The sequence below is a fragment of the Bombus terrestris genome, unplaced genomic scaffold (assembly GCF_910591885.1).
Source record: "Bombus terrestris unplaced genomic scaffold, iyBomTerr1.2, whole genome shotgun sequence".
NCBI lineage: Eukaryota > Metazoa > Arthropoda > Insecta > Hymenoptera > Apidae > Bombus > Bombus terrestris.
Window position 1 is genome coordinate 402907 of NW_025963554.1, and position 14048 is coordinate 416954.

The window sequence follows — 14048 nt, forward strand, 5'->3', positions numbered from 1 at the left end:
ACGTTACACGTTGTATAGTGATAGTATATAATGTTATACGGTATATAGTAATATTATGTAACGTCATACGTTATAACGTAATGCAATAAAACGTTACACGTTGTATACTAATAGTATATAATGTTATACGTTATAGCGTAATGGTATATAACGTTATACGTTATAGCGTAGTGCTCTTTAACATTGCACGTTGTATAGTAATAGTATACAATGTTATACGGTATATAGTAAAATTATGTAACGTCATACGTTATAACGTAGTACTATATAACGTTGTACGTTATAACGTAATACTATATAACGTTATACGTTATAACGAAATACTATATAACGTTATACGTTATAACGAAATACTATATAACGTTATACGTTATAACGTAATGCAATATAACGTTATACGTTATAACGAAATACTATATAACGATATACGTTATAACGTAATGCAATATAACGTTATACGTTGTATAGTGATAGTATATAATGTTACACGGTATATAGTAATATTATGTAACGTCATACGTTTTATAGTAGCGCTGTATATCATTACACGTTGTATAGTAATAGTACACAATGTTATCCGGTATATAGTAATATTATGTAACGTCATACGTTATAACGTAGTGCTATATATCATTACACGTTGTATAGTAATAGTACACAATGTTATCCGGTATATAGTAATATTATGTAACGTCATACGTTATAACGTAGTGCTATATATCATTACACGTTGTATATATATATTATACAATGTTATACGGTATATAGTAATATTATGTAACGTCATACGTTATAAGGTAATAGTATACAACGTCATACGTTATAACGTAGTGCTATATATCATTACACGTTGTATAGTAATAGTATACAATGTTATACGGTATATAGTAATATTATGTAACGTCATACGTTATAAGGTAATAGTATATAACGTTATACGTTAAAACGTAATGCAATATAACGTTATACGTTGTATAGTGATAGTATATAATGTTACACGGTATATAGTAATATTATGTAACGTCATACGTTATAACGTAGTACTATATAACGTCATTCGTTATAACGAAGTACTATATAACGTTATACGTTATAACGTAATACTATATAACGTTATACGTTATAACGTGATACTATATAACGTTATACGTTATAACGTAATAGTATATAACGCCATACGTTATGACTTAATGCAATATAACGTTACACTTTGTATAGTGATAGTATATAATGTTACACGGTATATAGTAATATTATGTAACGTCATACGTTATAACGTAGTGCTGTATATCATTACACGTTGTATAGTAATAGTACACAATGTTATCCGGTATATAGTAATATTATGTAACGTCATACGTTATAACGTAGTGCTATATATCATTACACGTTGTATAGTAATAGTACACAATGTTATCTGGTATATAGTAATATTATGTAACGTCATACGTTATAAGGTAATAGTATACAACGTCATACGTTATAACGTAGTGCTATATATCATTACACGTTGTATAGTAATATTATACAATGTTATACGGTATATAGTAATATTATGAAACGTCATAAGTTATAAGGTAATAGTATACAACGTCATACGTCATAACGTAATGCAATATAACGTTATACGTTGCATAGTGATAGTATATAATGTTACACGGTATATAGTAATATTATGTAACGTCATACGTTATAACGTAGTGCTGTATATCATTACACGCTGTATAGTAATAGTATACAATGTTATACGGTATATAGTAATATTATGTAACGTCATACGTTATAAGGTAATAGTTTATAACGTCATACGTTATAACGTAGTGCAATATAACGTTATACGTTGTATAGTGATAGTATATAATGTTACACGGTATATAGTAATATTATGTAACGTCATACGTTATAACGTAGTGCTGTATAGCATTACACGTTGTATAGTAATAGTATACAATGTTATACGGTATATAGTAATATTATGTAACGTCATACGTTATAAGGTAATAGTATATAGCGTCATACGTTATAACGTAATGCAATATAACGTTACACGTTGTATAGTGATAGTATATAATGTTATACGGTATATAGTGATATTATGTAACGTCATACGTTATAACGTAATGCAATAAAACGTTACACGTTGTATACTAATAGTATATAATGTTATACGTTATAGCGTAATGGTATATAACGTTATACGTTATAACGTAGTGCTCTTTAACATTGCACGTTGTATAGTAATAGTATACAATGTTATACGGTATATAGTAAAATTATGTAACGTCATACGTTATAACGTAGTACTATATATCGTTGTACGTTATAACGTAATACTATATAACGTTATACGTTATAACGAAATACTATATAACGTTATACGTTATAACGTAATGCAATATAACGTTATACGTTGTAAAGTGATAGTATATAATGTTACACGTTATATTGTAATATTATGTAACGTCATACGTTATAACGTAGTGCTGTATATCGTTGTATAGTAATAGTGCACAATGTTATCCGGTATATAGTAATATTATGTAACGTCATACGTTATAACGTAGTGCTATATATCATTACACGTTGTATAGTAATAGTACACAATGTTATCTGGTATATAGTAATATTATGTAACGTCATACGTTATAAGGTAATAGTATACAACGTCATACGCTATAACGTAGTGCTATATATCATTACACGTTGTATAGTAATATTATACAATGTTATACGGTATATAGTAATATTATGAAACGTCATAAGTTATAAGGTAATAGTATACAGCGTCATACGTCATAACGTAATGCAATATAACGTTATACGTTGCATAGTGATAGTATATAATGTTACACGGTATATAGTAATATTATGTAACGTCATACGTTATAACGTAGTGCTGTATATCATTACACGCTGTATAGTAATAGTATACAATGTTATACGGTATATAGTAATATTATGTAACGTCATACGTTATAAGGTAATAGTATATAACGTCATACGTTATAACGTAATGCAATATAACGTTATACGATGTATAGTGATAGTATATAATGTTACACGGTATATAGTAATATTATGTAACGTCATACGTTATAACGTAGTGCTGTATATCATTACACGTTGTATAGTAATAGTATTCAATGTTATACGGTATATAGTAATATTATGTAACGTCATACGTTATAAGGTAATAGTTTATAACGTCATACGTTATAACGTAGTGCAATATAACGTTATACGTTGTATAGTGATAGTATATAATGTTACACGGTATATAGTAATATTATGTAACGTCATACGTTATAACGTAGTGCTGTATAGCATTACACGTTGTATAGTAATAGTACACAATGTTATCCGGTATATAGTAATATTATGTAACGTCATACGTTATAACGTAGTGCTATATATCATTACACGTTGTATAGTAATAGTACACAATGTTATCTGGTATATAGTAATATTATGTAACGTCATACGTTATAAGGTAATAGTATACAACGTCATACGTTATAACGTAGTGCTATATATCATTACACGTTGTATAGTAATATTATACAATGTTATACGGTATATAGTAATATTATGAAACGTCATACGTTATAAGGTAATAGTATACAACGTCATACGTCATAACGTAATGCAATATAACGTTACACGTTGTATAGTGATAGTATATAATGTTATACGGTATATAGTAATATTATGTAACGTCATACGTTATAACGTAATGCAATAAAACGTTACACGTTGTATACTAATAGTATATAATGTTATACGTTATAGCGTAATGGTATATAACGTTATACGTTATAACGTAGTGCTCTTTAACATTGCACGTTGTATAGTAATAGTATACAATGTTATACGGTATATAGTAAAATTATGTAACGTCATACGTTATAACGTAGTGCTTTATAACATTGCACGTTGTATAGTAATAGTATACAATATTATACGGTATATAGTAAAATTATGTAACGTCATACGTTATAACGTAGTGCTATATAACGTTGTACGTTATAACGTAATACTATATAACGTTATACGTTATAACGTAATAGTCTATAACGTCATACGTTATAACGTAGTGCTATATATCGTTACACGTTGTATAGTAATAGCATACAATGTTATACGGTATATAGTAATATTATGTAACGTTATACGTTATAACGTAATAGTCTATAACGTCATACGTTATAACGTAGTGCTATATATCGTTACACTTTGTATAGTAATAGCATACAATGTTATACGGTATATAGTAATATTATGTAACGTCATACGTTATAACGTAGTGCTATATAACGTTACACGTTGTATAGTAATAATATACAATGTTATACGGTATATAGTAATATTATGTAACGTCATACGTTATAAGGTAATAGTATATAACGTCATACGTTATAACCTACTGCAATATAACGTTATACGTTGTATAGTGATAGTATATAATGTTACACGGTATATAGTAATATTATGTAACGTCATACGTTATAACGTAGTGCTGTATATCATTACACGTTGTATAGTAATAGTATACAATGTTATACGGTATATAGTAATATTATGTAACGTCATACGTTATAAGGTAATAGTATATAACGTCATACGTTATAACGAAATGCAATATAACGTTACACGTTGTATAGTGATAGTATATAATGTTATACGGTATATAGTAATATTATGTAACGTCATACGTTATAACGTAATGCAATAAAACGTTACACGTTGTATACTAATAGTATATAATGTTATACGTTATAGCGTAATGGTATATAACGTTATACGTTATAACGTAGTGCTCTTTAACATTGCACGTTGTATAGTAATAGTATACAATGTTATACGGTATATAGTAAAATTATGTAACGTCATACGTTATAACGTAGTACTATATAACGTTGTACGTTATAACGTAATACTATATAACGTTATACGTTATAACGAAATACTATATAACGTTATACGTTATAACGTAATGCAATATAACGTTATACGTTGCATAGTGATAGTATATAATGTTACACGGTATATAGTAATATTATGTAACGTCATACTTTATAACGTAGTGCTGTATATCATTACACGTTGTATAGTAATAGTACACAATGTTATCCCGTATATAGTAATATTATGTAACGTCATACGTTATAACGTAGTGCTATATAACATTACACGTTGTATAGTAATAGTACACAATGTTATCTGGTATATAGTAATATTATGTAACGTCATACGTTATAAGGTAATAGTATACAACGTCATACGTTATAACGTAGTGCTATATATCATTACACGTTGTATAGTAATATTATACAATGTTATACGGTATATAGTAATATTATGAAACGTCATACGTTATAAGGTAATAGTATACAACGTCATACGTCATAACGTAATGCAATATAACGTTATACGTTGCATAGTGATAGTATATAATGTTACACGGTATATAGTAATATTATGTAACGTCATACGTTATAACGTAGTGCTGTATATCATTACACGCTGTATAGTAATATTATACAATGTTATACGGTATATAGTAATATTATGTAACGTCATACGTTATAAGGTAATAGTATACAACGTCATACGTCATAACGTAATGCAATATAACGTTATACGTTGTATAGTAATAGTATATAATATTACACGGTATATAGTATTATTATGTAACGTCATACGTTATAACGTAGTACTATATAACGTCATTCGTTATAACGAAGTACTATATAACGTTATACGTTATGACGAAATACTATATAACGTTATACGTTATAACGTAATAGTCTATAACGTCATACGTTATAACGTAGTGCTATATATCGTTACACGTTGTATAGTAATAGCATACAATGTTATACGGTATATAGTAATATTATGTAACGTCATACGTTATAACGTAGTGCTATATAACGTTGTACGTTATAACGTAATACTATATAACGTTATACGTTATAACGAAATACTATATAACGTTATACGTTATAACGTAATGCATTATAACGTTACACGTTGTATAGTAATAGTATACAATGTTATACGGTATATAGTAATATTATGTAACGTTATACGTTATAACGTAATAGTCTATAACGTCATACGTTATAACGTTGTGCTATATATCGTTACACTTTGTATAGTAATAGCATACAATGTTATACGGTATATAGTAATATTATGTAACGTCATACGTTATAACGCAGTGCTATATAACGTTACACGTTGTATAGTAATAATATACAATGTTATACGGTATATAGTAATATTATGTAACGTCATACGTTATAAGGTAATAGTATATAACGTCGTACGTTATAACCTACTGCAATATAACGTTATACGTTGTATAGTGATAGTATATAATGTTACACGGTATATAGTAATATTATGTAACGTCATACGTTATAACGTAGTGCTGTATAGCATTACACGTTGTATAGTAATAGTATACAACGTTATACGGTATATAGTAATATTATGTAACGTCATACGTTATAAGGTAATAGTATATAGCGTCATACGTTATAACGTAATGCAATATAACGTTACACGTTGTATAGTGATAGTATATAATGTTATACGGTATATAGTAATATTATGTAACGTCATACGTTATAACGTAATGCAATAAAACGTTACACGTTGTATACTAATAGTATATAATGTTATACGTTATAGCGTAATGGTATATAACGTTATACGTTATAGCGTAGTGCTCTTTAACATTGCACGTTGTATAGTAATAGTATACAATGTTATACGGTATATAGTAAAATTATGTAACGTCATACGTTATAACGTAGTGCTTTATAACATTGCACGTTGTATAGTAATAGTATACAATATTATACGGTATATAGTAAAATTATGTAACGTCATACGTTATAACGTAGTGCTATAAAACATTGTACGTTATAACGTAATACTATATAACGTTATACGTTATAACGTAATAGTCTATAACGTCATACGTTATAACGTAGTGCTATATATCGTTACACGTTGTATAGTAATAGCATATAATGTTATACGGTATATAGTAATATTATGTAACGTTATACGTTATAACGTAATAGTCTATAACGTCATACGTTATAACGTTGTGCTATATATCGTTACACTTTGTATAGTAATAGCATACAATGTTATACGGTATATAGTAATATTATGTAACGTCATACGTTATAACGCAGTGCTATATAACGTTACACGTTGTATAGTAATAATATACAATGTTATACGGTATATAGTAATATTATGTAACGTCATACGTTATAAGGTAATAGTATAAAACGTCATACGTTATAACCTACTGCAATATAACGTTATACGTTGTATAGTGATAGTATATAATGTTACACGGTATATAGTAATATTATGTATCGTCATACGTTATAACGTAGTGCTGTATATCATTACACGTTGTATAGTAATAGTATACAATGTTATACGGTATATAGTAATATTATGTAACGTCATACGTTATAAGGTAATAGTATATAACGTCATACGTTATAACGAAATGCAATATAACGTTACACGTTGTATAGTGATAGTATATAATGTTATACGGTATATAGTAATATTATGTAACGTCATACGTTATAACGTAATGCAATAAAACGTTACACGTTGTATACTAATAGTATATAATGTTATACGTTATAGCGTAATGGTATATAACGTTATACGTTATAGCGTAGTGCTCTTTAACATTGCACGTTGTATAGTAATAGTATACAATGTTATACGGTATATAGTAAAATTATGTAACGTCATACGTTATAACGTAGTACTATATAACGTTGTACGTTATAACGTAATACTATATAACGTTATACGTTATAACGAAATACTATATAACGTTATACGTTATAACGTAATGCAATATAACGTTATACGTTGCATAGTGATAGTATATAATGTTACACGGTATATAGTAATATTATGTAACGTCATACTTTATAACGTAGTGCTGTATATCATTACACGTTGTATAGTAATAGTACACAATGTTATCCCGTATATAGTAATATTATGTAACGTCATACGTTATAACGTAGTGCTATATAACATTACACGTTGTATAGTAATAGTACACAATGTTATCTGGTATATAGTAATATTATGTAACGTCATACGTTATAAGGTAATAGTATACAACGTCATACGTTATAACGTAGTGCTATATATCATTACACGTTGTACAGTAATATTATACAATGTTATACGGTATATAGTAATATTATGAAACGTCATACGTTATAAGGTAATAGTATACAACGTCATACGTCATAACGTAATGCAATATAACGTTATACGTTGTATAGTAATAGTATATAATATTACACGGTATATAGTATTATTATGTAACGTCATACGTTATAACGTAGTACTATATAACGTCATTCGTTATAACGAAGTACTATATAACGTTATACGTTATGACGAAATACTATATAACGTTATACGTTATAACGTAATAGTCTATAACGTCATACGTTATAACGTAGTGCTATATATCGTTACACGTTGTATAGTAATAGCATACAATGTTATACGGTATATAGTAATATTATGTAACGTCATACGTTATAACGTAGTGCTATATAACGTTGTACGTTATAACGTAATACTATATAACGTTATACGTTATAACGAAATACTATATAACGTTATACGTTATAACGTAATGCATTATAACGTTACACGTTGTATAGTAATGGTATACAATGTTATACGGTATATAGTAAAATTATGTAACGTCATACGTTATAACGTAGTACTATATAACGTTGTACGTTATAACGTAATACTATATAACGTTATACGTTATAACGAAATACTATATAACGTTATACGTTATAACGTAATGCAATATAACGTTATACGTTGCATAGTGATAGTATATAATGTTACACGGTATATAGTAATATTATGTAACGTCATACTTTATAACGTAGTGCTGTATATCATTACACGTTGTATAGTAATAGTACACAATGTTATCCGGTATATAGTAATATTATGTAACGTCATACGTTATAACGTAGTGCTATATATCATTACACGTTGTATAGTAATAGTACACAATGTTATCTGGTATATAGTAATATTATGTAACGTCATACGTTATAAGGTAATAGTATACAACGTCATACGTTATAACGTAGTGCTATATATCATTACACGTTGTATAGTAATATTATACAATGTTATACGGTATATAGTAATATTATGAAACGTCATAAGTTATAAGGTAATAGTATACAACGTCATACGTCATAACGTAATGCAATATAACGTTATACGTTGCATAGTGATAGTATATAATGTTACACGGTATATAGTAATATTATGTAACGTCATACGTTATAACGTAGTGCTGTATATCATTACACGCTGTATAGTAATAGTATACAATGTTATACGGTATATAGTAATATTATGTAACGTCATACGTTATAAGGTAATAGTATATAACGTCATACGTTATAACGTAATGCAATATAACGTTATACGTTGTATAGTGATAGTATATAATGTTACACGGTATATAGTAATATTATGTAACGTCATACGTTATAACGTAGTGCTGTATATCATTACACGTTGTATAGTAATAGTATTCAATGTTATACGGTATATAGTAATATTATGTAACGTCATACGTTATAAGGTAATAGTTTATAACGTCATACGTTATAACGTAGTGCAATATAACGTTATACGTTGTATAGTGATAGTATATAATGTTACACGGTATATAGTAATATTATGTAACGTCATACGTTATAACGTAGTGCTGTATAGCATTACACGTTGTATAGTAATAGTACACAATGTTATCCGGTATATAGTAATATTATGTAACGTCATACGTTATAACGTAGTGCTATATATCATTACACGTTGTATAGTAATAGTACACAATGTTATCTGGTATATAGTAATATTATGTAACGTCATACGTTATAAGGTAATAGTATACAACGTCATACGTTATAACGTAGTGCTATATATCATTACACGTTGTGTAGTAATATTATACAATGTTATACGGTATATAGTAATATTATGAAACGTCATACGTTATAAGGTAATAGTATACAACGTCATACGTCATAACGTAATGCAATATAACGTTACACGTTGTATAGTGATAGTATATAATGTTATACGGTATATAGTAATATTATGTAACGTCATACGTTATAACGTAATGCAATAAAACGTTACACGTTGTATACTAATAGTATATAATGTTATACGTTATAGCGTAATGGTATATAACGTTATACGTTATAACGTAGTGCTCTTTAACATTGCACGTTGTATAGTAATAGTATACAATGTTATACGGTATATAGTAAAATTATGTAACGTCATACGTTATAACGTAGTGCTTTATAACATTGCACGTTGTATAGTAATAGTATACAATATTATACGGTATATAGTAAAATTATGTAACGTCATACGTTATAACGTAGTACTACATAACGTTGTACGTTATAACGTAATACTATATAACGTTATACGTTATAACGAAATACTATATAACGTTATACGTTATAACGTAATGCAATATAACGTTATACGTTGTATAGTGATAGTATGTAATGCTACACGGTATATAGTAATATTATGTAACGTCATACGTTATAACGTAGTGCTTTATAACATTGCACGTTGTATAGTAATAGTATACAATATTATACGGTATATAGTAAAATTATGTAACGTCATACGTTATAACGTAGTACTACATAACGTTGTACGTTATAACGTAATACTATATAACGTTATACGTTATAACGAAATACTATATAACGTTATACGTTATAACGTAATGCAATATAACGTTATACGTTGTATAGTGATAGTATATAATGTTACACGGTATATAGTAATATTATGTAACGTCATACGTTATAACGTAGTGCTGTATATCATTACACGTTGTATAGTAATAGTACACAATGTTATCCGGTATATAGTAATATTATGTAACGTCATACGTTATAACGTAGTGCTATATATCATCAGACGTTGTATAGTAATAGTACACAATGTTATCCGGTATATAGTAATATTATGTAACGTCATACGTTATAACGTAGTGCTATATATCGTTACACGTTGTATATATATATATATATTATACAATGTTATACGGTATATAGTAATATTATGTAACGTCATACGTTATAAGGTAATAGTATACAACGTCATACGTCATAACGTAATGCAATATAACGTTATACGTTGTATAGTGATAGTATATAATGTTACACGGTATATAGTAATATTATGTAACGTCATACGTTATAACGTAGTGCTGTATATCATTGCACGTTGTATAGTAATAGTATACAATATTATACGGTATATAGTAATATTATGTAACGTCATAAGTTATAACGTAATAGTCTATAACGTCATACGTTATAACGTTGTGCTATATATCGTTACACGTTGTATAGTGATAGTACACAATGTTATCCGGTATATAGTAATATTATGTAACGTCATACGTTATAACGTAGTGCTATATATCATTACACGTTGTATATATATATATATATTATACAATGTTATACGGTATATAGTAATATTATGTAACGTCATACGTTATAAGGTAATAGTATACAACGTCATACGTCATAACGTAATGCAATATAACGTTATACGTTGTATAGTGATAGTATATAATGTTACACGGTATATAGTAATATTATGTAACGTCATACGTTATAACGTAGTGCTGTATATCATTACACGTTGTATAGTAATAGTATACAATATTATACGGTATATAGTAATATTATGTAACGTCATAAGTTATAACGTAATAGTATACAACGTCATACGTCATAACGTAATGCAATATAACGTTATACGTTGTATAGTGATAGTATATAATGTTACACGGTATATAGTAATATTATGTAACGTCATTCGTTATAAGGTAATAGTATACAACGTCATACGTTATAACGTAGTGCTATATACCATTACACGTTGTATAGTAATATTATACAATGTTATACGGTATATAGTAATATTATGACATGTCATACGTTATAAGGTAATAGTATACAACGTCATACGTCATAACATAATGCAATATAACGTTATACGTTGCATAATGATAGTATATAATGTTACACGGTATATAGTAATAGTATGTAACGTCATACGTTATAACGTAGTGCTGTATATCATTACACGTTGTATAGTAATAGTATACAATGTTATACGGTATATAGTAATATTATGTAACGTCATACGTTATAAGGTAATAGTATATAACGTCATACGTTATAACGTAATGCAATATAACGTTATACGTTTTATAGTGATAGTATATAATGTTACACGGTATATAGTAATATTATGTAACGTCATACGTTATAACGTAGTGCTGTATATCATTACACGTTGTATAGTAATAGTATACTATGTTATACGGTATATAGTAATATTATGTAACGTCATACGTTATAAGGTAATAGTTTGTAACGTCATACGTTATAACGTAATGCAATATAACGTTATACGTTGTATAGTGATAGTATATAATGTTACACGGTATATAGTAATATTATGTAACGTCATACGTTATAACGTAGTGCTGTATAGCATTACACGTTGTATAGTAATAGTACACAATGTTATCCGGTATATAGTAATATTATGTAACGTCATACGTTATAACGTAATAGTCTATAACGTCATACGTTATAACGTTGTGCTATATATCGTTACACGTTGTATAGTGATAGTATATAATGTTATACGGTATATAGTAATATTATGTAACGTCATACGTTATAACGTAATGCAATAAAACGTTACACGTTGTATACTAATAGTATATAATGTTATACGTTATAGCGTAATGGTATATAACGTTATACGTTATAGCGTAGTGCTCTTTAACATTGCACGTTGTATAGTAATAGTATACAATGTTATACGGTATATAGTAATATTATGTAACGTCATACGTTATAAGGTAATAGTATATAACGTCATACGTTATAACGTAATGCAATATAACGTTATACGTTGTATAGTGATAGTATATAATGTTACACGGTATATAGTAATATTATGTAACGTCATACGTTATAACGTAGTGCTGCATATCATTACACGTTGTATAGTAATAGTATACTATGTTATACGGTATATAGTAATATTATGTAACGTCATACGTTATAAGGTAATAGTTTATAACGTCATACGTTATAACGTAATGCAATATAACGTTATACGTTGTATAGTGATAGTATATAATGTTACACGGTATATAGTAATATTATGTAACGTCATACGTTATAACGTAGTGCTTTATAGCATTACACGTTGTATAGTAATAGTACACAATGTTATCCGGTATATAGTAATATTATGTAACGTCATACGTTATAACGTAACAGTCTATAACGTCATACGTTATAACGTTGTGCTATATATCGTTACACGTTTTATAGTGATAGTATATAATGTTATACTGTATATAGTAATATTATGTAACGTCATACGTTATAACGTAATGCAATAAAACGTTACACGTTGTATACTAATAGTATATAATGTTATACGTTATAGCGTAATGGTATATAACGCTATACGTTATAGCGTAGTGCTCTTTAACATTGCACGTTGTATAGTAATAGTATACAATGTTATACGGTATATAGTAAAATTATGTAACGTCATACGTTATAACGTAGTACTATATAACGTTGTACGTTATAACGTAATACTATATAACGTTATACGTTATAACGAAATACTATATAACGTTATACGTTATAACTTAATGCAATATAACGTTATACGTTGTATAGTGATAGTATATAATGTTACACGGTATATAGTAATATTATGTAACGTCATACGTTATAACGTAGTGCTGTATATCATTGCACGTTGTATAGTAATAGTACACAATGTTATCCGGTATATAGTAATATTATGTACCTTCATACGTTATAACGTAGTGCTATATATCA